This window comes from Hyaena hyaena, unplaced genomic scaffold, assembly GCF_003009895.1.
Source record: "Hyaena hyaena isolate Hyena2069 unplaced genomic scaffold, ASM300989v1 scaffold_3, whole genome shotgun sequence".
NCBI lineage: Eukaryota > Metazoa > Chordata > Mammalia > Carnivora > Hyaenidae > Hyaena > Hyaena hyaena.
In genome coordinates this window covers 3,927,919-3,953,664 of record NW_024080635.1, presented here as the reverse complement: position 1 = coordinate 3,953,664, position 25,746 = coordinate 3,927,919, and the positions used below count along the sequence as shown (strand labels likewise).

Below are 25,746 nucleotides of genomic sequence, written 5' to 3'. Positions count from 1 at the left end.
TCAGAGGCAAGAAGAGACTCAGGTTCAGAGCTGTCTGTAACAGCCGTTACAATTGTGCAAGTAACAGCGACTCTGGCTGGCAACGGCTGTTAAAAACAAGCAGCTTATTTTTTTCACCTGGAATAAGTTCCAGACGTGGGTGACGGCTGGCCCTGACTCAGCTTTCCGAGATGCCTCACAGGACGCAGGTTCTCTCTGCTCTACTGTCTTCAGTACTGTGGCTTCCTGTCTGGATTTGCAGCCTCGTGGTCAGGAAGTGGTTGCTGCTGCTCCAGACATCACGTCTGGACAGTAGGCGGGAGTGTTTGGGCACAGAGGGTAAGTAAGAGACAGTCTGTCCGTTTTCTTCAGAAGAAGTCTTTCCTAGAACACTCGTCCAAGAGGGATTTGCAGCTGCTTCACTGGGCGGGACGGAGGAACTCCGGGACCAATCACTGGCCAAGGAGGTGAGATCCGTGGCTGAGTGAGGCCAATCAAAGCCACTCCCTGAGGGAAGGAACAGGAGACCCCGCAGCCTAACAGATAGGGGCATAGAGGAGTAAAGGGTGGCGTCAGACGCACAGGGTAACCACTGGAACGAGTTCTGCCCCTGTCCTCGGACACGTTCTTCCTCCTAGGGCACTGAAGCCCCTGACCAGGACAGGCCCGAAGCCAGCTTGGGGCTGCAGAGGTGAGTGAGGTGTTCCCCTGCCTTCAGTGGGGAGGCAGATGGACAGTGGGCCGTTTCATTCGGGGTGGCCATTTCTATGGTGAAGATGGGCACATGGGCTGTGGAGCTTGGGACAGCTAGGGCAGGCCTCCCTGTAGACACGAACAGGCCCAGGGGGAGGTGGTCATGGAAGGGGAAGGGCTCTCAGGGCAGAGGGGCAGCTGGTGCAATGGGCTGGGAGAGACAAGTGAGAAAGAGAGAGAGAGAGAGAGACATCAGCAGGCCACCAGCGAGTGGGTCCATGTGGCCCAGGCAGGTGGTGGGGGTGGGGGTGACCCTGACCGAGAAGATGGAGGAGGCAGTGGGGGTTGTATCCCAAGGGATCTCAGGAGCCCATGTAGAAGGATCTGACCTTGGCCCCGAGGCCAGTGGGAGTCCTGGTGGGGGGGACAGGAAACCCGGGGGAGATTTGGGGGGATATCCATCTTAGAAAAATCATAATTAAGGGGAAGTGGTGGGGAGGGTGGACTGGGGGGCTGGGAAGCAGGTGGTGAGGGGGTGGGCAGAGAGGCAGGTGTGGGGAGGGGTGGGGAGCTGGGAGGAGGAGGAGCCTGGACCAGTTAGGAGGCTCTCGGGTTAATGGAGGCTGGATGTGAGGGCTCCCTGCCCCGCTGTGGGAACACTGAGGTGGCCTGGTGATCACTTAGATGTGGGTGGAGGGAAGGTGCTGAGAGAGGGTGGTTAGTGACACGACGGAGACCTTGGGCCTGGGCCACTAGGTGGGTGCTCGGTGACATGCAGAAATGTGAGTCACTAGAAGCAGTATGATCCCAGTGCTGTCCATCTCTTAGTGACCCAGTTCGTGTCCCAAAAGGTCCCACATAGAAAGACAGACCCTGGAGCTGGGCTAGGGTAGGGGCTGTGTGTCCTCTGGGGGATGAAACCAGATCAAAGTCACCCCTCAATTCCCTTGACCACCCGTCTGCAGCTCTGACCACCGCTGTCCCCCACACCACATTACCCCCAGCTGTCACACCCCTAAGCCCTCCACCACAGATCGGATGAGCTCACAGGGCCCTCGGCTGGCCAGGCACTGGACTGAGCACACTGCACACATCACTGTGTCTCAGTGAGACTTGGCAAGGTTTGGAGGTTAACTTACACGACCATCATGCAAGCCCCCGAGTAAAGTTTCGGGCTTGACTTCCAGCCGTGTCTTCCCTTGACTGCGCGAGGTAAGACGTTTCCTTAGCGCCGTCGCAGAAGCCCTCTGGTTCTCTCACTTCGCTTTGAACGGAGGATAAGCCCCACGTCTTTCGTTTTCTTTCTGTACCCTCCCCAGCTCAGGCAGAAGTGGCCATCATGGCCCGCACTTCCGGTCACAGACGTCAATACCATGGTCAAGTGCAGTGGCCACGTGGACTGCTAAGGCCGTGCCTTCAGCTGACATTTCATCCCAGGCAAACACAGGTGATAATATAGGTCATTTTGAAGCCACTACATGGGCCACTGGAATCTCATTGGCCCGGCAATGAGGTCATCACTGCGTTCATGCCTAATCAATCTGACAGCCCAGCCCCGGACCCCAGCTCTGAGGGTGTATCTCCCAGAAACATCCCCAGTGCCCAGTGCTCCACTTTTCACAGTCCATTCAGGAAAACAGAATCTCCAACCCACACACATAGAGGGGCGGTCCATGGAGACGCTGGTCATGCAGGGTTGACGAGGCTGAAGGAGCAGGAAAGGAAGGGCACCCGGGGCTTAGTGACCTGGGTCGCTGCCGCCCATGGCTGAGCAACCCGGGTGGAGCCTTGTACCTCCGGTGGAACAGGGGCCGCTGAGATCCCCAAGTCCCGCTGCTGCCGGAGCCACAGGCCGCTGCTGAAGGGAAGAGAGGGGCAGGACCAGCTCCCCCCCCCCGCCCCCCCCCACCTCCCGGTCCTCTGCTGGCCCCGCCCCTTGTCCGAAGCTGGCTGGAACCAGCCTCAGGGAGGCAGGGAAAGGCAGCCTCACACAGACAGGGGTCACTGAGCAGAGAGCAGTCACGATTGGACAAATGACCAGCACATCGGGACTTGACTTCTGTATCAGCCAGATCCCTTCAAACCCAGCTCTGTGGCTTCCTAGTGGGTACTGAGAGAGAGGTGCTGCGACTCAGTTTCCCCATGGGTAAAATAGGGATAATCATATCCACCTTAGAAGGTTGTTGGAGCGTTGCAGTAAACGAAGCATGTGAAAGAGTCATGGCAGGGGGAATTGGCCTACTGCGTTGCAATCGTGTCGTGTGGTGACCTCTGCAGTGGCACTGGTGAGTGTGACATAACATACACAGAAGCAGAGTCAGACCACCTGACACTAATGTAACATGTGTGTCAGCTGTACTTCAGTAATAAAAAGAGCCAGAAACAGTGCGTGGCAGACACTGTATCTTCAGAGGAGTGGGTACCGCCATCAGCCTCACCTTCACCGCTTCCTTACTCTCTGACCTTGAGCTGAGGCCAGGCCTCCCTGGCGCTCCATGTCTTCACTCGAAGTGAAGAGCTTGGACTAGAAGCCTCTTAAGGGCCACCTTGCCCCAGTGAGCTGTGTGGCTGTGAATTACCTCTCAAACGATGTGGACACTTTGGGGTCAGAGGGAGAGGAAGAGGGGGTTCTGGCTATTCAGTAATGTTTGCGGAATGAGTACAGTGAGGGGGGAGGGTAGGGGGCAAATCGGCCCCATCTGGGAGGTCTGGCAGCAGGAGGTAGGACCCCAGCCCCTAGGGAGGTAGAGGCGAGGACAGAGATGTTGGGGACAGAGCGGCTGCTCCTCTCCTAGGGCTGAGGCCCCAGGTGGGGGTGCTGGGGGCGAGAGTGGGGAGATGGGGGGCTCTGCCACCCTGCTAATCAGGCTCACCTGGAGAGCACATGTGGTCAGGTTGCAGACAGGCTCGATGATGCAGAGAATCATCAGCCCCACTGGTGACAATGACAGGCAAATGGGGCAGAAGAAAAAGCAAGGCTGGGAAAGGACACAGCCTGGGCTTCGAATCCTGGCCGGGCCACTTATTGTACGATGAGGTGGACGCAAAGTTTCGCCTCCCTGAGCCTCAGGTTCCCCCCTCTGAAACGTGTGGGCAATAATTCACCTTATCTCGTGGGCTTGTGCTGAGGATCATTCCAGTTTACTCCAAGGCCATTCGTGCTAGCTGGCTTTGGACCATTCCCTTCCCTTTGCTGGGAGTGTCCACGGTTCTCCACCTGGTGAGCTCCTCTGCATCCTTCAAAACCCAGTGCAGCTGTCCTCTGCTTTAATGACATTTACTGCTTGTGCCTGGGACATGCATTCTCCTTCTGTAGTAACAGAATCTTGGCTTTTCCTGGGGAATACTGTCCCTCCCAACTCAGTTCCTGTGGTCCTGGAGGGGCCACGCAGCACCCGCAGGCTCTCTTTAAGTACCTTATGTTAGTCAACATGTGTTTTTTAAAAAAGTCTTTATTTATTTTTGAGAGAAAGAGACAGAGAGAGATAGCACGAGTGGGGGGAGGGGCAGAGAGAGGGGGACAGAGGATCTGAAGTAGGCTCTGCACTGACAGCAGTGAGCCAGGTGCAGGAATTGAATCCATGAACCGTGAGATCATGACCTAAGCGGAAGTGGGACACTCAACCCACTGAGCCACCCAGGCTCATAAAAAATGAGGGAGAATGTAAATATTTATTACCACAGGGAGAGATGCAGCAGGATGTCCTGGGGATAAACCACAGGGATGGATGTGTATGTCGAGGGCTGCCGTGCGGGTCAGAGCCCTGGCGGGAAGCACATTCGTCCTGGGCGGCTCAACCACAGAGTCTTTAACCACAGCACCTCCGGGGCTGCCCCTGGAGGTGACGTGGGGTTAAGGGACCAAACAGGGAAGGCGGGCACCCCAAGAGTGGCAGCACCCGCGGATGGCGGGGCGAGGATGGGGAGCACTGTTCCGGGAGCCCCGTGAGAGCTGGGGCCGTGGAGGGGCCCCCCCGGGGGCTGAGGTCCAGGGAGGGCGCGGGCACTCAGAGGCTGCGGCTCGAGGCAGGGACGGAGCAGGGAAGAGAGACCCTGAGCTCCCTCTCCTCGCACCGCCCAGACTCCTGAGGACCCCTTGCTGGTCTGGGACCCAGAGAGCCCGTCTGCCAGGGACCCCCCTACAGCGCGTGCAGGTGGGCCTCGTCCTGCACAGAGCAGGACAGAGCCCTGGAGAGGAGTCAGGGGCGGGGCCTGGCGGGGAGTGGAATATTCCTGACCGAGTCAACAGTGTGCTTGGGTGCCCCGTAGGGTGTGAGATTCTGTGCATTTTGGTGCTGTGTTTTGCAGTGAGAATGAACCACTTAGAACAGTGGAGCTTTTTTATTCTAAGTGATGAGAAAGAGGAAGTGGGGCCCATGGAGACACCCTGGGATGCCTCTGCTGGGGGCCAGGGTGCGGGGGGTGGGGGGGTGCATCAGGGGAACCTGCCGTCGGGCCCCCCACTGGGAAACGGAGTCTCAAAGGCTCGTGGAGACTGGACAGGTGCAGTCATGCTGCGGTGACAGGTGGGAGGGACCCCTGCGTGGCCTTGAGCAGGTCCCGCTCCTCTGGGCCTCAGTTTCCCCATTCTGTGCAGGGAGCTATGCCTGTGACCTCTAAGGAGTTTTAAGCTCTCATGAGCAGGGGGCCCCTGACGGGTGGGAGGGTGTGGACATTGCCAGGATCTTGGGGTTTTCTTTTGAATGGAGACTAGTGACTGAAATGGTTTAGAAAGAACAGAAGACACATGGCCCCAGAAAGTACTCAGGGCGCTTCTGGGATCACGTGAACCAGATGGTGAAGACTCAGAATCGGCGTGCTTTGGGACAGGCCAGAGCCAAGAGCTGGTGCTGCTGCAGTGGTCTGGGAGGGGAGAGGGAGGCCCCTGGGGCAGCAAGGAGGAGCCTGGGAGCTGGAGGTGATGCAGAGACCAGGACTGGGGCTGAGGCAGAGTCCCCCCTTGCTCTTACTTGGATGCATGATCTCTGAGCCTCAGTTTCCCCAGCTATAAAACAAAGAGCTTGAACAGATAATCCCTGTGGTTCTGTCTAACTTTGTATCCACATTGGGTGGGGAAACTGGCAACAGGTGAAACTCAGGGACAGAGGTTTCCATCATCATCATCATCATCATCATCATCATCACCATCACGACCATCACTATCAGCATTATCACCATCACCATAATCTTCATCACCATCACCATCATCTTCACCACCGTCTTCCCCCCATCATCATCATCATCACCATCATCACCTTCACCACCATCTTCGCTGCCATCATCATTGTCCCCATACCAGGAAAACCCACCTCCTGAGGGCTCCATATACTAATCACAGTGTAAAGAGCTTTGTTTGCTTCTATTCACTAACTACTGTGATCATACCCAGTTTATAGCTAAGGAAACCGAGGCTCAGAGAAACCAGATGGTTTTCCCAAGATAAAGCTACTGGGGAACCAAGCTGGCAGGCCTGGGATTAGGAGGGCCTGACTCCAGAACTCTTGATGTTAATTGTGCATGATGTCTGCTCCTGTTTGTCTGTGTCACTTGAGTCAGGTCTCGGCAGACTCCTACCCACTAACATCTGGGACCACTTCCGAGCCTGTCGTGGTCCAGTGGAAGAAACTGAGGCAGAGAGCAGAAAGGCCATGGCACGCAGCCAAGCCTTCTGCCGCCCCGCCGGTGTGTCCCTTGCCCTCAGCCACGTCCTTCTGCAAGGACAAAATGCCCATTGGTAAGGGACCTTGTTTTTAATGGAATGGATACAGAGCTTTTGGGTAAGTGTGGAACCAGGCAAGGCTCTGTCACATGCAGCTTTTGTGACTGTCCTTGCTCAGCGCAGAGACTGGAGAGCCAGGTAATCCGGTTACACGCGTTGAAAAACTGCTTGATGTTGCTTGATGGTCCCTCTGCGAGGGGACAGATTGTCCTGACATATTGTCGGCGAGGGGTGGGGAGAGAAGAGTGGGAGGTACGGAGAAACAGAGACCGAGGGACAGACTTGCATGGCAGGACGTGGTGAGTATTGAATCAAGCTGCTTTTTGTGGGACTAGAATGTCCGAGAGAATTTTGAAAAAGTGAGCGGCTCCCCGGCAGAGACAGAAGGGCACATGCAGGTGTGGGGCGTGCAGAGCCCAGGGGACTCCTGCAGAGCTTGTGGGTGGGGGACCCCGTGGAGGTGACTGCGTCCAGGTGCAGAACGGCCATGAGTGAGCAGGGCAGACATCTGCCCCTGGGAACCCGCTGCTCACACTACAGTGTGGCCGTGAGCCTCCCAAGGCCGGGTCTGCGCTGACGGGTGACCCAGGTAAAGCAGCCTGGTGCACAGGCAGGTGCTGGGCTGAGGTCACAAGGGCAGCTCTCCTCTCCCCTCCCACTAGAGGGTGTCTGTGCTCGTGTTTCAAGGGTGTGGGGACCCATTCTGTTAGCAGATCACAGTCTGGCCCCTGCCTGCCTTGTGGGTGTGAGGGATAGGGTGTGGGGCTCCCCTCGGCTCTTCCTCCCAGAGACAATCTCTGGGGACCCCTACGCCCCCTTCACACCCACCCAGTGCACACTCGCCTGGTTTGTGCTGGCTCTGAGAGCAGCGAATGGCCAGGTCCCAGAGACGGATGCAGGAGACGGAGAAACAGACACGGAGCAGCGTGATCACGAGCCATCGCGGCACCGCCTGTGTTTCCTGAGCATTTACTGTGTGTCAGGCACCAGGCTCCGTCGTGTTACACGCACGGCAGTCCTGCCCCAGGACTCTGGGTCTGATCAGCCCAGCGTCCCCCCTCCTCCACCGCCGCCCCCCCCCCCAACCCCAGCCACAGACCAGTGCAACCAGCTGCTTTCTCTACCCCTGTGCTGGGCACAGGGCAGCAGCTGCAAAGATTTCGTGTCGGCGAGGCCTGGCACCCCCCGCCAGGACTCAGGTGCCAACCTCAGGTGCCACTGGTGTCCCCCCAGCTCTCCTCTGCCCTTCCCGTGGTCTGCCCCTCTCCCTGACCCTCAAGGGCTATTCCAGATCTCTGCCCCCCTCAAGGTCTGCTTCCAACCCCAGGCCTGTCACTAGCTGCCGGTCCCCTTCACCCCTGCAGGGCCGAGGAGTAGAGGCCACTGGGCGCTCACACCCCTTCCCCTCCTTTCTTATCCTCACCCACCTCAGGAGCCCCTGCTGGGTGGCCAGGCCCTGTACCTTCCACCAGATCTCACTCCCTCCACCCCTGCAGAAGCCCCAGACCACCCCTCTCTCTTCCCATGTCCTCAGCTCCCCCAGCTCACCGCTTCGCTTCCCTGTGTACCAGCCACATAAATCTCCTCCATCCTCGGCCTTTCAGAAGGCCCTTCTCTTCTTATCCACTGGCTGCTGCCTTCTTTCCTTATTGGCAGCCGCTATTTCATTATTTGTATTCATTGATTTATTTTGAGGGGAGGGAGGGGCAGAGAGAGAGAGGAAGCGAGAGAGAGAGAATCCCAAGCAGGCTCTGCACTGTCGGCCCAGAGCCCGACGTGGGGCTCGAATCCACAAATGGGGAGATCATGACCTGAGCCGAAACCAGGAACCAGACGCTTAATAGACTGAGCCACCCAGGCGCCCCAGCCGCCACTATTTAAAGCAATTGTCCTAGGTCTCTTTTTCCACTTTCTTCTTCCCTGTTCCCGCTGCCTGGATAAACCATTCCCCAGGCCCTTCTCGGCTGGCCGGTGCCCACTCTACTCTCCCAGACCCAGCTCAGGTATCATCTCTTTATTGTTTTTATTTGAAGTTTTTTAAGTTTATTAATTTATTTTGAGAGAGAGAGTGAGCATGAGCAGGGGAGAGGCAGAGAGAGAGGGAGCAGGAATCCCGAGCAGGCTCCCATCTGTCAGTTGGGAGCCCAGTGTGGGGCTTGAACCCACGAACAGAGAGAGATCATGACCTGAGCCGAAACCAGGAGTCGGACGCTCAACCGACTGAGCCCCCCAGGCGCCCCGGCAGGTGCCGCTGCTCCTTCGCCACGTCCCCTCTACCCATCCACGGTGTCCTGTGGCAGCGTCGTGGGCTGGCACTGCACCGGGGAGGGAGATGTCCTCTTCTTCTCTGCGTGCTTTCTCCGGCATCGTGGAAGCTTGCTCGTCTGTGGCAGGGACAGCGGCCAAGCGGAGGGGACTGAACACAGCCCGCTGCTGGGAGTGAGGGTCAGCCCCCGCCGCAGGGAGGACGGTCCTCTGGTGTCTCCGCGCAGCTCCTCAGAGGGCCCCGGGGGGACCAAGCCCCGTGGCCACAGAGACAACCGGTCAGCTCCCTTTGTGGCTTTTCTCCTCGCCCTGAGTCACCCACCCTCCGCTCTTCCTCGCTGGGCTCCCTGAATCAGCCCCAGATGAACTACCGGAACCCGAGCTCTTTTCTCGGGGTCTGCCTTGGGGGCACCCACTCCGAGATAGACGCCCGCCCCACCTGACCTCCAAGGTGCTCCCTGCTGTGCTCTCCGGGCCCACCAGGGCCTGCCGTGCCCTCTGAAGACTGTGAGCATTTTGATAAAGTCAGGTTCTTTTATTATCTTTTTAATGTTTATTTGTTTTTGAGAGAGAGAACAAAGGAGGGAGGGGCAGAGAGAGGGGGAGGGAGACACAAAATTTAGAGCAGGCTCCAGGCTCTGAGCTGTCAGCACAAAGCCGAAGTGGGGCTCGAACCCATGAACCATGAGAACATGACCTGAGCTCAAGTCAGAAACTCAACCGACTGAGCCACCCAGGCGCTCCAGGTTCTTGTTATCTCTGCCTTCATGTCACCAAGCACAGTGTCTGGGGAAGATAGATGGTTAGTTAATTAAGGGTTTCTTAAGAGAGGGAGAATTCGAACGAATGAACGAACGAACGAATGAATGAGAAATGAGTCTCACAGCAGTCTGAACCCTCTGGCCCTCCCCAAGCTGACGGGGGACAGCAGGCCGAGACTGTCACAAGGCCCACCCAGTCCTGGAGGCCCTTTGCCCTGCACTGGGCCCTCCTCCACGCCATCGGCACAGCCCAGGGCACCCTCCTGCCGGGAAATCCTCAGAGCCTCCCAGTGAAGGCTCCCCACTCCGGTAACTAAAAGGGAGAGGAGCGCAGTGAAACACCATTATAATCTGACACAATTCCCAGCAGATGTCACTTTACAGGGATGGATGTGTCTCAGCCGGACTTCAGGCCGCATCCAGAAGCCCCCAGAAGAACCATCTATTTGCAGCCGATGAAAAGAGCACGGAGGAGTGATTGTTGCGACAAATCAGTTTATTCGTCTCAAATGGACCCTCGGAGGTTTCCAAGAGGAACAATTAAAATTGTTGCTGCCAGAAGGAAGTGACTGCTTCCAAGCCCAGGTTGGCGAAAATGCTTTTTTTTTTAAGTCTTTGATTCCCGGAGGGGGGTAGGGACCCTCTGAGCACAGAGCGTTCTGAGCCAGAACGCCTGGGGTGCATGAATGCAGTGTGCTTGTCTCACAAATAATCATTTTCCAGGGAGAAAAAGGCTGCACAGGGATGGGGTGACCCAAGTTTTGTTGCGTGTTGGTGGCAGAGCTGGAGCTGGGAATGGGTGTCTGCATGTGGACATCTCTACCTCTTGGTTTTTTCTGAAGGGCGGATGGGGTGGAAATCATGCTGAAAGCCAAGAACCATCCTGGACTAGTCCACGGGGTCTTGCCTGACATTGAGTTAGAAGAGCCTCTGGTTTAGGAATCAGGGAATCCGGAGTCTGGTGCTGGCTCTGCTGCTCCCTTGCTGTGTGACTTTGGGTTGGTCTATTACCCTCTCTGGACTTCAGTTTCATCATTTATAAAATGACATGATGGATCTCTAAGGGGACTTCCAGCTCCAAAAGTCTAGAAGAGTCTCAGTTTCCACCTCTTTTAAGTGGGTATGATGCTCTACCTCCTAGGGTTCTGAGGGGGTTCCAGAAGGAGCCCCTTGGAGCAGCTGCCTGAAGGTAAAGCCCGAACAGTGTTACCATCACTTGCACATCTGTTGCGAGGCGTTGAGGAGGAGGAGCTAGGTCCTGGTGTGAGCACTAGACAGAGTAAAGGACAGAGTGTCACTCCCCTCCAGGAGGGGGAAGGGGCCTCAGGGTGGACTATAGGTCCCTGGGGTGGGTCCCTGAGGCCAGATTCCCCCCCTCACCATTTCCACCTGCGAGACACAGTCTCATCTCTCAGCCTTCAAGTCCAAGGGCCTTGGCAGTGTTGGGCTATGAGCAAGGAGCAATGTGGGGAGGGCAGGTAGGAGGAGGGAGCGGGGGAGGGGGAGAGGAGGGACAGGCTTCTTGTTTTGGTGCAAAACGTCAAAAGCGTGGGCACTAGAAACAGAGACACCTGAGATCAGAGGCGGTCTCCATCACTCACTAGCTGCGTGAGTAGGGCAAGTTCCTCAGTTTTCACATCTGTAAATTGGGACTGACAATGGCGCCCCTCTCGTGGGGCTGACGCTGGCAAGGTGCCCGCACCATACTTAGCCTGGGGAAGCTCCCAGGACTCGGCAGCATCGCAGCAGCAGCAGTGGCAGCAAGGTGGGTAGTGGTGGCTGTCCGTCTGCAAAGGGACGCGTCTTCAGGCTCCAACGTCCGTCCTGCTGACGGAGAGAACAAGAGGGCAAATGCACGTCTTCTTGGAGGGGAAGCAGATGAAGTTGCCCAGGCGGAGAGAGCTCGAGAGAGAGACACAGAGATCCCGGTCACACACAGGGAGTGCAGTTAACGTTGGTAATGTAAGAGCAGGAAAACTTCGCATCTGCCCGACGGCAATTGCAGTAGCGTCGAGAACAGTTACAGATTCACGCGCTATTGGTGACTGTGATCCTTCTACCACAAAGCCAAAGGCAGATCTCATCCCAGCGGTTCAATCAGGAAGCAAGGTCAACCCTGATCAAATGACTGTCACACGTATAAACACTGGGTGTAAATGATAGTGAGACAGGAGAGGGGGTGACAGGCCACTGACCGTGTGCGGCCACCCTGGGCATTGGCCGGGGTCAGCATTCAATGTCAAATGAGGGGGGGCAGGAGTTACAGCAGCCCCCGCACCCCACCGGAGGCAGGTGCGGCCCAGCTGTCTGACGCAGAGGCTCTGACCACTCTTCAGAGTTGGCCCAGGAGACTGGGGGTCAGGGCAGCCGGGAATGAGGCATATAGACAGCTCGGGCAAGGGGACCTTCATGGAGTCCTGATGGATTGGCAAGTAATAGAACCAGGGACTGTGTCTGTGAGGCCAGAAAGCAAAAAAATGAAAAAAAACAACAACATATTTCCAGAGTAACTACCTTTAGATCATGAAATGTCCTGGCTGGAAAAGCCGCTAGGGGTCACGTGGTATAGCATCCTTATTTTATTGTTTGTTTATTTTAGAGAGAGAGAGAGAGAGGGCAGGAGAGGTACAGAAGAGAGGAAGACGGAGGATCCGAAGCAGGCTCTATGCTGACAGCAGAAAGCCCAATACGGGGCTCAAACTCACAAACTGCGACATCATGACCTGAGCTGAAGTCAGACGCTCAATTGACTGAGCCACCCAGGCACCCCTCATTTTAACGGTGAGAAACTGACACTGGAGGGAGCGACTTGCTCCAGGTGAAGGGGGGATCTGATGGTCTCCGAGAGGGACGAGGATCTAGATTCCTGACTCCCCACCACTGGCTCTTCAGCTCAGGTGCTGTCTGAGGCTTCTGGAACAGACAACGGGACCTCAGCTCCTAGTTTTGTGTGGTTCTGGCCACTGCCTCCCTCACCAAGAGCATCAGCCAGGGTTCCCAGGGCAACTGTGAAATGCCCATTGCCATGGCAGCCTTGGCTACTCCCACTTAGTTACGCTGGGGCCTGGACCCAGTTCCTTCCTTTGTGAACCAAGAGTGGAGGCTTTAATAGTCCATTCCCAGGGAAGGGCAGAGATCAGAGCTAATGGCCCGCGGGCTCTGATAAAGAGGAAAGGGAACTACATATACTGAGTTCTGTGCCAGGTGATACGGTGGATGGTGTTCTCATGTTATTAACGTGTGAGGACGCCCACTTCACTTATGAAAAAACAGATTCAGAGAAGCTGGGCCACTTGCCTGAGACCACACAGCTCCTCTGTGCAGAGAGCGCACACACTTTTCCACCGCTTCCCTTCCCTGAAAAGCTGGCCTGCGGTCTGGCTGCAGAAGAGGCACACCCTGCTCTTCGGGGCTCAGGGACCCTGTCTCTCCTACCTCTGTGTCGCAAGGCCACCGAGTGTGTGGCAGGACCCCACCAAGAAGAGCCCACCCTCACAAGCCTGTATTCTTCCCCGGAATTCTGGTTCTGCTGGGTGGGAAGATCCTTCTAGAAACTAAATCCTGCCCCAGGTCCAGCATCATCAAAACAGTCAAGGGACACAGGAGATAGGGATGAGAGGTACCTTTTCCCCGTGCGCTCTCTTAGGTCTGGGGCTCAGCATTGATTTGACTACTTCTTGGTCTTTTGGCAAGTTACCCAACCTCAGACCTCTCTGACCCTCCTTGAAGTCAGGTTGTGTAAGACAGACCGCGGCCCCGGCAAATCCTAGCCCCCAACCGGCTTCTGAAACCTTTCTCACTCCTCCTCCCCCACCCATTCCCCCAGAAATCTCAGAATCTGTAATACGAGCGAACGCGGCCCACGCTCTGGACGTAGGTTCTGATCCGAGCTGGCCCAGTAGCCCCATCCTGGGATTTTGGAGGTGGGTGTGAAAAGGTTCAGAGCCTCGTCTGTCTTTTGTATGCCTGGGGGCCAAGGGCGGCCCTGTTCTGCCGTGTGGGCCGAGGCTCAGAGAGCGCTTAGCTGGGGGAGAAAGCAAGAAAAGCCAAAGCTTCTCGGAGAGAAACAGTGACGTGGGCAAGGAGAGCATTCTCTGGGTTTGCCTCTCGGCCAGCCCCCCGCTGCCCAGTTCCACCTCGACAAATCCACGTTTTTGTTTAGGTTAGCCAGAGCAGGCTGCTGCTCCTCAAGACCAGAAAGGCCGAATATAATAAGAATAAACGTTCTTTGTAAAATGTAAGAACGAAAGCGGTCCCAAGCAGGGCCGGCGCTGCCTTTTGCCCACCCGCGACCGAAACCACAGCGGAATGGGTCAGGCCCGCACGCTCTTTGCTGTGGCTCCTCCTGCTTTTCATATTACTTCTAATGAGAACACCCGCCCGCCTCTGAAAACTCCCTGCTTAACCTCTGATGGTACTCGGATGCGGCTTCCTCCGGGAAGTCTTTCAGGATGGCCCTGGCAGAGCTAATGCCTGTGTCCCACCCATGAGTGCACCACATGACCGAAGTCCTTCAGACACTTGACCTGGAGGCTCTGAGCTCAGGGTAGAGAGCACCTTGGCTGCCATAGACCCTAGCGCAGTGGAGGATGAAAACAGTGGTGCTGCCCTGGCTGTGACACTCTGTGGGCCCGTCCCACTCCCTGGTGTGCGGCCCTATACTCTGGGCCTCTGCCTCAGGGTCCCCAGAAGTCCCCAGCTCCTGAATGCTTGGGTCCTGAGCCCCTGGGCCAAGCACTTAAGACAAACCTCACCCATGCTGGATTCCTCTCTCCCTCCCTTCTTTTCTCCCTCCTCTTCCTTCTCCCTCCCCTTCCTCCCTCCCAAACCTCACCCATGCTGGATTCCTCTCTCCCTCCCTTCCTCTCTCCCTCCCTTCCTCTCTCCCTCCCTTCCCCTGCCCACTCATGCTCAGGTCCTACTCTGTGAGCCCTCGCCTCCTGTCCTCCACCTCCCTGCAGCCAAGAATCTGAACTGAGGCCAAGGCAGACAATTTCCCCAGGCTCAGCTGTGTATTCCCCAGCTTCTGTTCCCTCCAAATCAACTCCCCTTGTGCCCTGAACATGGCCTAGAACATGGTCTGGCTGCCGGCGACCCTGTACACGCGTAAGTGAAAGAAGGAAGGCATGGGGGTGCGGGGTGAATGTCCCTGAATGGGTCTTCCCGGCATTTTCAGCTCCCCTGAGGCCACTTAACCCCCACTCTAGTCCCCCCCCCCCACCCCCCGTCCACACTATTGGCTCCTGCCAGTCTAGACAGGGGCCGGCCCCTCTCGAATCCCCCATCCTCACCTCCTGCATCTCCCTCTCCTGGCAGTTCCCGGAGTCTGTCCCATCAGGCTTGACCACCAGCGCCTTCTTCCTGGAATGCTTCTCCTTTCCTGCCCCTCCCCTCGCTCTCCAAGGTGCAGAGGGAGGCGCTTTCACAGCACAAATCTGAGGCCTGACAACCCAGCTTACACTTCTCCCATGGCCTATACTGCCCTCGGATCAGCCACCAGGCTTTGGGACAGCTCACGATCCAACCTGACCGGCTCCTTGTAGGTTTTCAGTCTCTTCCTGGGCTGCCCCAAGCTCCTCTCTGCCTCAGGGCCTCTGTGCAGGCAGTTGCTGCCACCAGGAAAGCTCTTCCCCCTTCCTTTGTGCCTGACGGGTCCAGTCCCATTTCAAATGCTTCCTCCTGGAATCCGGTCCTTTTGTTCGCTCTTGACTGTTGTCTCATCCTTGCCCTTACTTGTGCGTGCCCTAGTTTCGGTTTGTGGAATTGTCTGTCAATGGTCTAGTTACCTCCGCCCCCTCCCTAGAATAGAAGCCCTGTGAGGGCAGGGGGCATCCTGTTCTTGGTACCTCATACAAAATTGAACCCATGCAAAGGTACTGACCCAGTGAAGGAATGAGCAACAAAGCCGAAGGCCCTCAGGCGTGGCCCTGGAGTGGGACCGAGAGCTGGAGGCAGTGTTCCCTGGAGGGCATGACAGGTGCCTTCTCCAAATGCCCACGACCCCTTTAGTGAGTGAGGGGAGGTCAACGGCATTGCTGTCATTGGGGGGACACATTCGGGAACCCACGTCCCATTTCGGGCCCGTATTTAATTCCACTCGGACCCACTCATCACCTCTCCAGGAAAGATCAGAACATTTTCACATCATCAGGGGCCTGAAGATGCCAGGCTATCACCGTGGCCCTGGGTGTCAGGCAGGAGCCCTGCCCCTCCACGCCTTTAAAGGCTACCGCCCAGTGGGGAAGGGGGAGCTGTTTTGTCCTCAGTGTGGAGGGTAGGAGGAGCCCCCTGCTGGGGGAGGTGGGGAGATCCCGGGAGGTCCTCGGCCTTTGGAAACCTTAGAGGCACCACCAACGCCAGCCCACCTGTTCTCCTTCGCAGAAGCGCACGGTGGCGCTCAACACGGGATCCGCCCAACTGATGAGTTCATCTGATTGGCCCAGCGGACCGGAAGCGGCTACTGATTGGCTCTCGCTGGGATTTGCCTCCGAGAGGACGCTGTCTCCCCAGTCTTGGGGTATTTGGAGGCGTCCACCTTAATACTGCTCCTTGGTGCCACGCGGACCCCACCGGGCAGCCTAGCACAGACCGTGGCCTTTGAGAGGGGCTGGGGCAGGTGGCCCTTCCAGGGTCCAATGGCACTGTGGTGGGTAACTCAAGTTACCCTCACCCCCCCAAATATTTTTCTCTTCCCACCACCAAGCAGAGAGCTGGAGAAACTCACTGCAAAGTTTTCCTACTTTGTCCACAAGGCCTGTTCACTTCAGTGTTTTGAACTGAGCCATCCGCTTGGGGAACCCCACTCTCCAAGGCACAGGGAAAACTGGCCCTTGGTTGTTCCTCCTCCTCCCACCCCCAGATCCACCCCGCACCGCCAGAAGCCTCCCACATGCACGTGGGTGCATCCAAGTGCCTCCCATGATCACTGCAAGCCACCCCTTGGTACCCCTTGGGGCTGGGATGCTCACCCCCACTACAACCCACCCTCAAGAGGACAGACCCACGGAAGCGGCTCACTCGGCTCAGAAAGGGGGGGGGGGGTGGTCCAGGCCGTTTGAGCAGGGACTTCTGGAGTCCCAGGCACACAAACTGTGATCGAACATAGGAGACAGACCCGGGTTTCAGACGGCCATGCAGATTCCACAGTTCATGGGAAGAGGCACAGCCAGAGTGAGTCAGAATACAGTCCTTCAAAGGGCAGGGCTGAGGGCAGGGGTCTGTCTTGCCCAGGGCTGAGGATAGTATGAAATCTAGGGGCACCTGGGTGGCTCAGTCAGTTAAGCGTCTGACTTCAGCTCAGGTCATGATCACACGGTTCGTGGGTTCAAGGCCCCTGTAGGGCTCTGCGCTGCTGGCTAGCTCAAAGCCTGGAGCTTGCTTCAGATTCTGTATCTCCCTCTCTCTCTGACCCTCCCTTGCTCATGCTCTCTGTCTCTCAGAAACAAATAAAACATTAAAAGAAAAAAGAAATCTAGTCCCTTCCCCCAACTCCACTTTCAAGGCCATTGTCCTGGTTCTGCTGTGGAAAGAGGCTGGAGTGAGCCATTAGGAAAGTGAGACTTTCGGGCCCAATGCCAAGGCCACATGCAAAGGTCAAGAGCCAGGATCGTAGCTGGACCATGGAGCCTCGAATATAGTGAGCCAGAAAGGGGGTCTGGGCTCAGGGAGGGGTGTTCAAAATGGAGCTCCACCCTAAACCCTGCTTCCTCCTGTGTCCATCTGGACAGGTGAGGGGTACAGGTGGCACCTTTGCGGGCTTCCTGAAGGGCAGAGGCAGGGCTGGAAGATGGAGCCAGGCCTCCCTCAGCACCCTGGGTATCAGAGCTCGAAGTGGAAGCCATGGGCCCCAGTTAGGAGCAGGTACCTACAGACAGATCTACAGCAAACAATTGAACCTCGTGAAATTGCCCAAGTTTACACACACTTGGTGGTATTTCATTTTGCAAATGGGTATGATTTTTAAGAGCCACAATTTCAGGGAGTTCGTGAATTTTATAGATTCATTGTCCTTTCTGGGTCTTTCCCAAGACAGAAGAGTGAATGAGAGACAGTCATTTAAGGAAAAGGAAGAAGAAAAGATAAACGAGGAACCGCTTTCTATATAATGTGTCTTAAAGGCTTGGGTCCATTTTCCCAAATTGTCAGCCACAAGGCCCTTGCTGGTGGGAAGGATGCGCACGGCCTGAATTGTTCATTCAGGGTACAAAGCGGGACCCCGACAGGTCCGTGCTCCCATCATGAAGTGGAAAAGAAAATCATTTTCTATGATTCTCAGCTTTCATGGAGCACAGAGAATCCATTTCTGCAGACCGAGGTCAGGGCAGACCTGCCCTTGTCGCTGCTGGATAGAGAGACACAATAGCTATGGGCCTCCACGTGGGAGTCTAGAAAGGACACCCAGAGTGAATGACAGTTGTGGGAGTAACAGCCCTCCTGTGGACCCAGAACTTCATGGTTTAAAATGTCCCCTCTGACACCCTAGCTCGGGGTGACACCCGCTGCCTTGGGTGAAGGGCCCTGTGCCCAGCGCTCTCCACGGAGTCCTCCCCATGATGTGGAAGGAGGTTCTGTTATGAGTCCCCTTCTGCAGATGAGGAAACTGAGGCCCCAGGGAAGGGGAGGGGCTTGCCCAGGGTCCCATAGGCAGGAGGCAGTGGAGCAGGACACAAGTTTCAGAAGCGTGGCTGTGGGGGTTAGGGTTAGATGAGGTGGCCCGTGTGGGTGTGTGGGGTAACGTGGAGCTCCATAAATAGGAATGATTATGCTTTTTAGCTGCTCTAGTTTACATGACTTCCAGGAACACCCGGCTCCCACCAGTGACGCTCGCTCCAGAGTTTGCACTGATGCTGGAATCCAATCAGAGTGGGATGTATCGCTCTCTTTTTTTCTCAGTTCAAGGAGAACAAGATGAGGAGTTGAAGTAACTGTCCAGGTGCAGCCAATGCAGCAACCGCAGCTGAACAAAATTAAGGTTGTTCCGTGTCTGATGAGCTGCAATTTGCCTCATTTGTAACCTGTGTCCTGTAATTCATCGATGGTGCAAACCCTGTCCTGCTCCCTCTCCACTCTTCCCCCACCCCCGTTCCTGTAGGACCCTGGTCCTAGACTTTGAGGACTGGGAGCCTGGTGATCTGTGTCCCCACATTCCCTGCTCACTGGTCTGTGGAGAAGGGCTGGGGACAGAGTTCACTAGAAGTGCCAGGACCCTAAATCTGCCCTCTGTGTTGATAATGAGAGACAACTGGGGTGGCTCCCGTGGGGAAGCCAAAGAGAAGAGCTCAGAGAGATCTTGAGCGGAATATCCTCTGGTTGTTGAGCAAACACCTGTCCTCAGAGATGGCTTCCAACCATCACCCTCAAATCATTGCTTCTGAGGTTGGGTCCTCAATGCACTTAGAAGCAATGGGGCCATCACTCTTCCCCAAGCTCCACTCTCAGATTATCCATGGATGCCACAAGAACTAGCCTCCATGAACCAGGTCTTTTGGCTCTCCCCCCTGTGAAGTCCAAGCCCAAGATAACTTGGAAAGGAACCCAGGCTTTGAAGCGGGATACCCCTGAAGTCAATCACTGAGGACGGCTTTGAGTGGGGCACGTCTCAGGAGGAAGCCAGGGCTCACTCTTGTAATAGCAAGCATATTGCTTTACCTTAGACAATGTGCCTATGTAAGATGCTGGGGGTGGAGATGATGGGATGTATAAACTCCAGCAGGTCACTGCTTGATGGAATCAAGGTTGGAGTCCTGACTCTGCCTTGACCCAGCCATGAGCCTCAGATGTGTTCCTTCACCTCTTTGGTCTTAGTTTCATTGTCTGTAAAATGGGAGTAATGTTGCAGGGTTGCCGTGTGGATGCAATGTGATTAGCATTTGTAGGGCTCCACAGAGGGCAGGGTCCATGGTCACCAAGGCAACCATACCTTGAGTGCACCTAGATTCCTTGGTACAGGTGAAGGGAGAGTTTACCAGCAAACCTGCAAATATATGCATCTCATAGGAAACACTTGCTTTACTGGAAAATTGCTGAAGGTACCAATCTCCATAAAAACCCAATCCTAACATCCCCAAGGTGATGACAGTACATCACACCTGTTCAAGATTACCTAATGGGGCAGAGATGGGACTTGATGAGGGAAAGCACAAACTGCAGAGTAGGTTTTCTTTGCTGATTTTTATCTGCTTCACTGAAGTATAATTGACTTATAATAAACCACTCATATTTAAAGTGGTACAAATTGGTAAGTTTTTATTTTTTATTTAAAAAATTTTAATGCTATTTTTGAGAGCGAAAGACTGAGCACAAGTGGGGGAGGGGCAGAGAAAGGGAACCCGAAGCAGGCTCTAGGCTCTGAGCTGTCAGCACAGAGTCTGACATGGGGCTCAAACTTGTGAACTGCGAGATCATGACCTGAGCTGAAGTCGGATGCTCAACCTACAGAGCCACCCAGATGCCCCAGATAGTTCTTAAAAAACATATTTTTCTGAGGTGTAATTAACTTACAACAGACTACATATATAAAAAGCATGCAATTGGATAAGTTTTATCAGATTTATACACCTATAAAATAATCGCCACAATCAAGATCATGAATTTAACCTTCACCTCCTCTTTGTTTCCTTCTACCTTTTGTAACTCTCCCTCATGGCAACCTCTCCACACACGGACCCTAGGCAACTACTCATGTGCTTGTTGTTACAGGAAATTATATAGAATTATATGTGAACAGAACCATACAGAATGTCCTCTTTTGGTCTGGCTTCTTTCAATCTGCATAATTATGATGTGATTTATCCATATTGTAGTGTGCATCAGTAATTCATCTGGTTTTTAAAGTTTCAGCTCATTTTAAAGAACAAACTTTTCATTTTAGAATAGTTTTAGAATTACAGAAAATTTGTGAAAATAGTATAGAGAGTTCCCATTTACTTCATACCCAGTTTCTTCTATTTTCAAAAAAACTTTTTAAATTTGAAAGAGAGAGAGAGAAAGAGAAGGGAAGAGGTACAGAGAATCCTATGTAGGCTTCATGCTCAGTGCAGGCCCTATTTGGGACTTGATCACTGTGAGATCATGAGCAGAGTCGAAATCAAGAGTTGAACACACAATTGACCCATGTCCCCTCTCTGTTTTTTTTAAGCCAACCTTTCAGTCCTCAGATTAACCCTACTTGGTCATGAGGTGTTATCCTTTTTTATGTTATCAACGAGTTATAGTTGCTAAGATTGTTTAGAAATTTGTTTAGAATTTTTGCACCTGTGTTCATATGGGATATTAGTCTATGATCTTCTTTCCAGTGTTTTTGATTCTCATATCCAGTCAATGGATCTGTATCATTTACCTCTATCATTGGTTTACTCTGCTTGTTTTGAGTTTAATTTGCTGATTTTTCTCTAGTTTTGTACTGAAATGTTGTATACTGAATCACATGCCCTCCCAAGCCTGTATGTTGTTGCTCTAACCCCCAAAGTGACTATATTTGGAGATAGGGTCTTTAGGAAGGTAATTAAGATTAAATGAAGTCATAAGGATGACATCCTTCTCCTATAGGACTGGTGTCCTTATAAGGAGAGAGAGAGAGACACCAAGAATGTGTGTGCATAAGTACAGGAAGAGAGGCCACATAAGGACACAGAAAAAAGGTGGCCATCTACAGGTCAGGAATAGAAGCCTCACAAGAAACTAACTCCGCCAACATCTCGATCTTGGATTTCCAGCCTCCAGAATTGTAAGAAAATAAATTTCTGTTGTTTATGCCTCCCAGTCTGTGGCATTTTGTTACGACTGCCCGAGCAGATGAATACATGTGTTTAGCGCTATAAATTTCTCTCTAAATACTGCTCTGTCCCCCAAATTTTGATCTGCCTTATTTTTATTTTCTCTTTATTCAAAATTTTTTTTCTATTTCCCTTAAGGTATCCTCCTGACCTGTATATTTTTAAATTTCCAAATGTTTGCTCATTTCCCAGTTATATCTCCATGGTTGATTTCCAGTTTAATACTATTATCATTTGAGAATATAATTTTTATTATTGCTTTTCGTTTCAGTGTGTTGTATGGTCTAGAATACAATTTATACTGACAAAGCTTCCACGTGGACTAGAGAAGGTATTCTGCTGTTGCTGGATGGAGGGGTCTATATACATCAGCAAGGTAAGTTTTGTTGATTATGTTCTTCAGGTTATCCATGTCCTTGGAAGTTTCCTGCTTTTTCAATCGATGAATTATAGACAGAGAAGTGTTGACATTTCCAACTATAACTGTGAACTTGTCTCTCTCCTTTCTGTTCTGATTTTTCCTTAATTATTTGGAAGCTCTGAAGTTAGGTGCTACATTTAGGATTGGTAGGTCTTCTTGGAGAATTGTCCCACATATCATTATGTAATGTTCCTCTTTATATCTGATGATATTTCTTGTTCTGAAGTCTATTTTTTCTGATATTAATATAACCACTCCAGCTTTCTTTTAGTGAGTGTTTGCAAGATATATCTTGCTACATCCTTTCACTGTTGAGCACCTGATGTCTTTATGTTTAGAGAGAGTTTATTGTGGACAGCATATGGCTCAGTCTTGCTTTTTAAATTCAACCTGAAAATCTTGTGCACTTAATTCCTTCACATTTATGGTGATTATTGATGTGGTTGGTTTGAAATCTATCATCGCATTAGCTACTTCCTAATATGTTCCATCTGTTGTTTATTTCTTTTTTCCTCTTCTGCCTTCTCTTGAGTTAAGTGAACATTTTTGATAATTTCACTTTATCTCTTCTATTCCATTATTTAAAAAAAATTAGTGGTTACCATAGTGTTCATAACATACATTTCAATTAATTTGAGAATACCTTAAAATAACATACCACTTCATAAATATGAAAGTGAAGGAAAACAATATATTCCCAATTCTTACCTCTTATCCTTTGTACTATTTTTATCATATATTTCAATTTCACATATGCTATAACCATGTGATATATTGTTATTATTTTTCTTTAGAGAGTTCTTTATTTTTCAGGACAATTGAAATAACAAAGAAAATTAATGTCTTGATTGATTTCATTAATAATACTCTTTATTTGTGTAGTTCTAAGTTTATACTGATAAATTCCTTTCACTTGAAGAACTTACCTAAATACTTATTAATCAGAGTATGTCTATCTATGAATAACTTTCTTAAGTTTTTGTTTGTCTTAGAAAATGTTTATTCTCCATAATGTCCAAAGATATTTTCGCTGGGTATAAAATTTGGGGTTGATCTTTTTATATTTTTCCAGCACTTTTAAGTTACCATTCCGTTTTATTCTTGTTTGCATGTTTTCTGACAGGAAGTTTGCTGTCATTCTTATCTCCTTTCCTCTGTGTTTATAGGTCGTATTTCTTTGGCTCTCTTTAGGATTTTCTCTTTGATTTTGGTTTCTATCAATTAGTTCGAATTGATTTCCCTATACTTTTTGGGTTTGTTATATATATAATGTATAATATACATATAAAATGTATAATATATATTATATATATTTGATTTTTGGAATTGATTCTGTTTGATGTTCTCTAAGCTTCTTGGACCTATAGTTTGGTATATGTCATTCATTTTGGAAACTCTTGGATATTATTTCTTAAAATATCTCTCTTATCTTTTTTTTTTCCTATTGTCCTTCTGGAATTACAATTACTTGCATATTATACTATTTGATATTGCCCCAAAGTTCTTGGATGCTGTGTTCTGTTTGTTGCCTCCCCTTCCTCCCTCCCTTCCTCCCTTCTTTCCTTCCTTCCTTTCTTCTTTCCTTCCTTCCTTCTTATCTTTTTTATTTCAGCTGGATAATTCATTGACTTACCTATAAGTCACTGATTCTTTTCTTGGTATTTCAAGTCCACTGATGAGCCCATGGGAGGTATGCCTCATCTTTGTTACTGTGTTTTTACTTTTTTAGCATTTCCACTTGATATTTTCTTAGAGTTTCCTTCTCTGCTGGAACTAATCATTTGATCTTACATATTGTCAACCTTTTCATTAGAACCTTTAATATATTAATCACAGCGACTTAAAATTCTCTGATAGTTCCAGGGCGCCTGGGTGGCTCAGTCAGTTAAGCATCTGACTTCAGCTCAGGTCATGATCTCACAGTTCGTGGGTTCTAACCCCACGTTGTTCTCTGTGCTGACAGCTAGCTCAGAGCCTGGAGCCTGTTTCGGATTCTATGTCTCTCTCTCTGACCCTCCCCTGCTCACGCTCTCTCTCTCTCTCTCAGAAATAAATAAAATATTTTTTAAAAATTTAAAATTCTCTAATAGTTCCAACATCTGTGTCATATCTAAGTTTGGTTTTGATTATTGTTTCGAATCCTTTTTTGTAGTTTTTTTCCCTTGCCTTTTCATCTGTCTCATAACTTTTTATTGAATGCTGGACATCTTTTTTAGGATGATAAATTCTGAGGTAAATGCTCTTTCATGTTTGGAGATATGCACACCTTTTCTTCTGCTAGACTTTTGTGTGGGAGTAAGTGTTAATCTAGTCAGGAGCTGGGCTTAGTTTGAGGTCTGTGGTTGTTACCCTCAATATACCACAGGCTTCAAGTTCATCTAGTGATACCTTGTGTTTAGGGTTTTGGATGGGTTTCCAGAGGTTAATTTCCAGTGTCTACTTCCCTTGTCCCTGACTTCGGGTCCTTCCTTTGTGCCGCACCATATAGGTGATCTTTTAAAGCTCTCCCAGACATTCCATTGTTATTTTTACTCAGTGCTTGCTAGCCAGTGTGGGAGGAGTGTAGAGGGTATATTTATGATGATGTGATTCATTTTCAGTCTTGGGCAAGTACTATGCCCTTGGGTAGCCAGGTGTGGACTTCACAAGTGTTTTTGCTTCCAGCTGTAACCCTGGACCTCTTTTAAATATGCATTCCTGCCCCTCTCCATGGCTAGTACTTATTTTTATCCTGTTTCCTTTCTGCAGTTGCAGTGGATTCCCACCAGTGCCCTAAGGCAACAGTTTTTGTTTCTCTTTGCTCTGCAGATTAAGGTTTATGGTCCTTAGAGGAAATTGGTCTGGGTGGATTTGGGCAGTTGGAAGCATCCCTTCCTTATCCTGCATCTCAGCTAATGCTTTCTCAAGAGTCTCCTTGAGTTTTCCTATGCGTGCCTGGGGTTTGCTAAAAAAACAAAACAAAACAAAACAAAACAAAAAAACCCCAAACAAACTCTGAAACTTAAAAAAAAATTCTTTTGTCTGTTTGTTCCTATAGGTTTACATTCTTACATCTACGCAGATATGCTTTCAGACTCCACCTGCACCACGGGATATACTGGGTCTCCTCCCATTGGCTTGCACTGCAGGTCTGACTTGCCAGTCTCCATAATTCCTTGTAACAATTCTCTTTGTTGCTAAATAAACACCATCCCATGGGTTCTATTTCTCTAGAGAAACCTGCCTATCCATGTTTTGGTATTGAGAGTGGTTCTAGAGAAGCAGAATCTTAAAGATGAATTATTTTCCGAGTTAATTTGAGTTTTTCTGGAATTGGCATTCTAATCTAATTGAAGACACCAATGACTCTGTTTGTAAAGAGAGGCCTGATAAGCCTATGGTGTGATCTGGCAACAGAAATGTGCAAAATACCATCATTGGATAATCCTAAGCAAGCACTTCCAAAAAGCAAGGATCTGAGTGACCAGGTAGAAGATGCATCTGAACAGTCTTGTTAAACTAACAAATATAGTGAAATTAGATGGTTGCACCTAATGTTACTGGACAAAGTCTGGAAAAGAAGAGAATGAGCTCAGGGATTCTAATTCCCAGCTCAAGTGTCTTATAAATGACATGAAACTTCAATGTCACCCCAAAAGAAACCGTCTCCTATGGCCACAGGGCTGAGGTTGCTAAGAAATAAACCCAGAATCTCATCCTGCAGGTGGTTGACCTAAAATGCAAATTGAATTCCTAGACTCACAAAGTGGGAGGGAGGGGCTGCCCGCCATGCTTACCATCTCTCTGCATCCCCAACCCCTTAGAGAAGAAGAAGGGCCTGAAGGCTCACCCCAGGGCCTGGGTGTCTCTGAGGAGGATGCTGGTAGTCCGGTGGAGCCTTAAGCTCCCATTATGGGACACTGGAGACTAGAGGAAGGCTGGCTGGCCCTTGGCTAGAGCTGAGTGGGGTGCAGAATGGGAGCTTGATAGGTCTCAGGGTGCTTTTCTTCCTCTGACCTTCGACCTTAGACCTGCTCTGGAAGTTTCTCTTCACTCAGTCCATCAGGGCCCTCAGGGCTTCCCTGCAGCCTCATCCATGACTGCCCATCCGTCACAGGAGAGGGAGGCTCAGCTCAGGATTGGTTCAGGTACCTG

The 25,746-nt window shown here is 51.5% G+C and overlaps 1 long non-coding RNA gene across 3 annotated transcripts; it reads left to right on the top strand.

The window, feature by feature from the left end:
• Positions 1–538: 538 nt before the first annotated feature.
• On the top strand, positions 539–24,802 carry LOC120230483. Of its 3 annotated transcripts, none has more exons than XR_005528041.1 (4): positions 539–670; positions 9,802–10,002; positions 21,463–21,567; positions 24,650–24,802. It is a non-coding gene; the product is annotated as an uncharacterized LOC120230483 (long non-coding RNA). The 3 variants fall into 3 exon arrangements; XR_005528039.1 differs by lacking the exon at positions 539–670 and adding an exon at positions 8,256–8,394; XR_005528042.1 differs by lacking the exon at positions 9,802–10,002.
• The last annotated feature ends 944 nt before the right edge of the window (positions 24,803–25,746 follow it).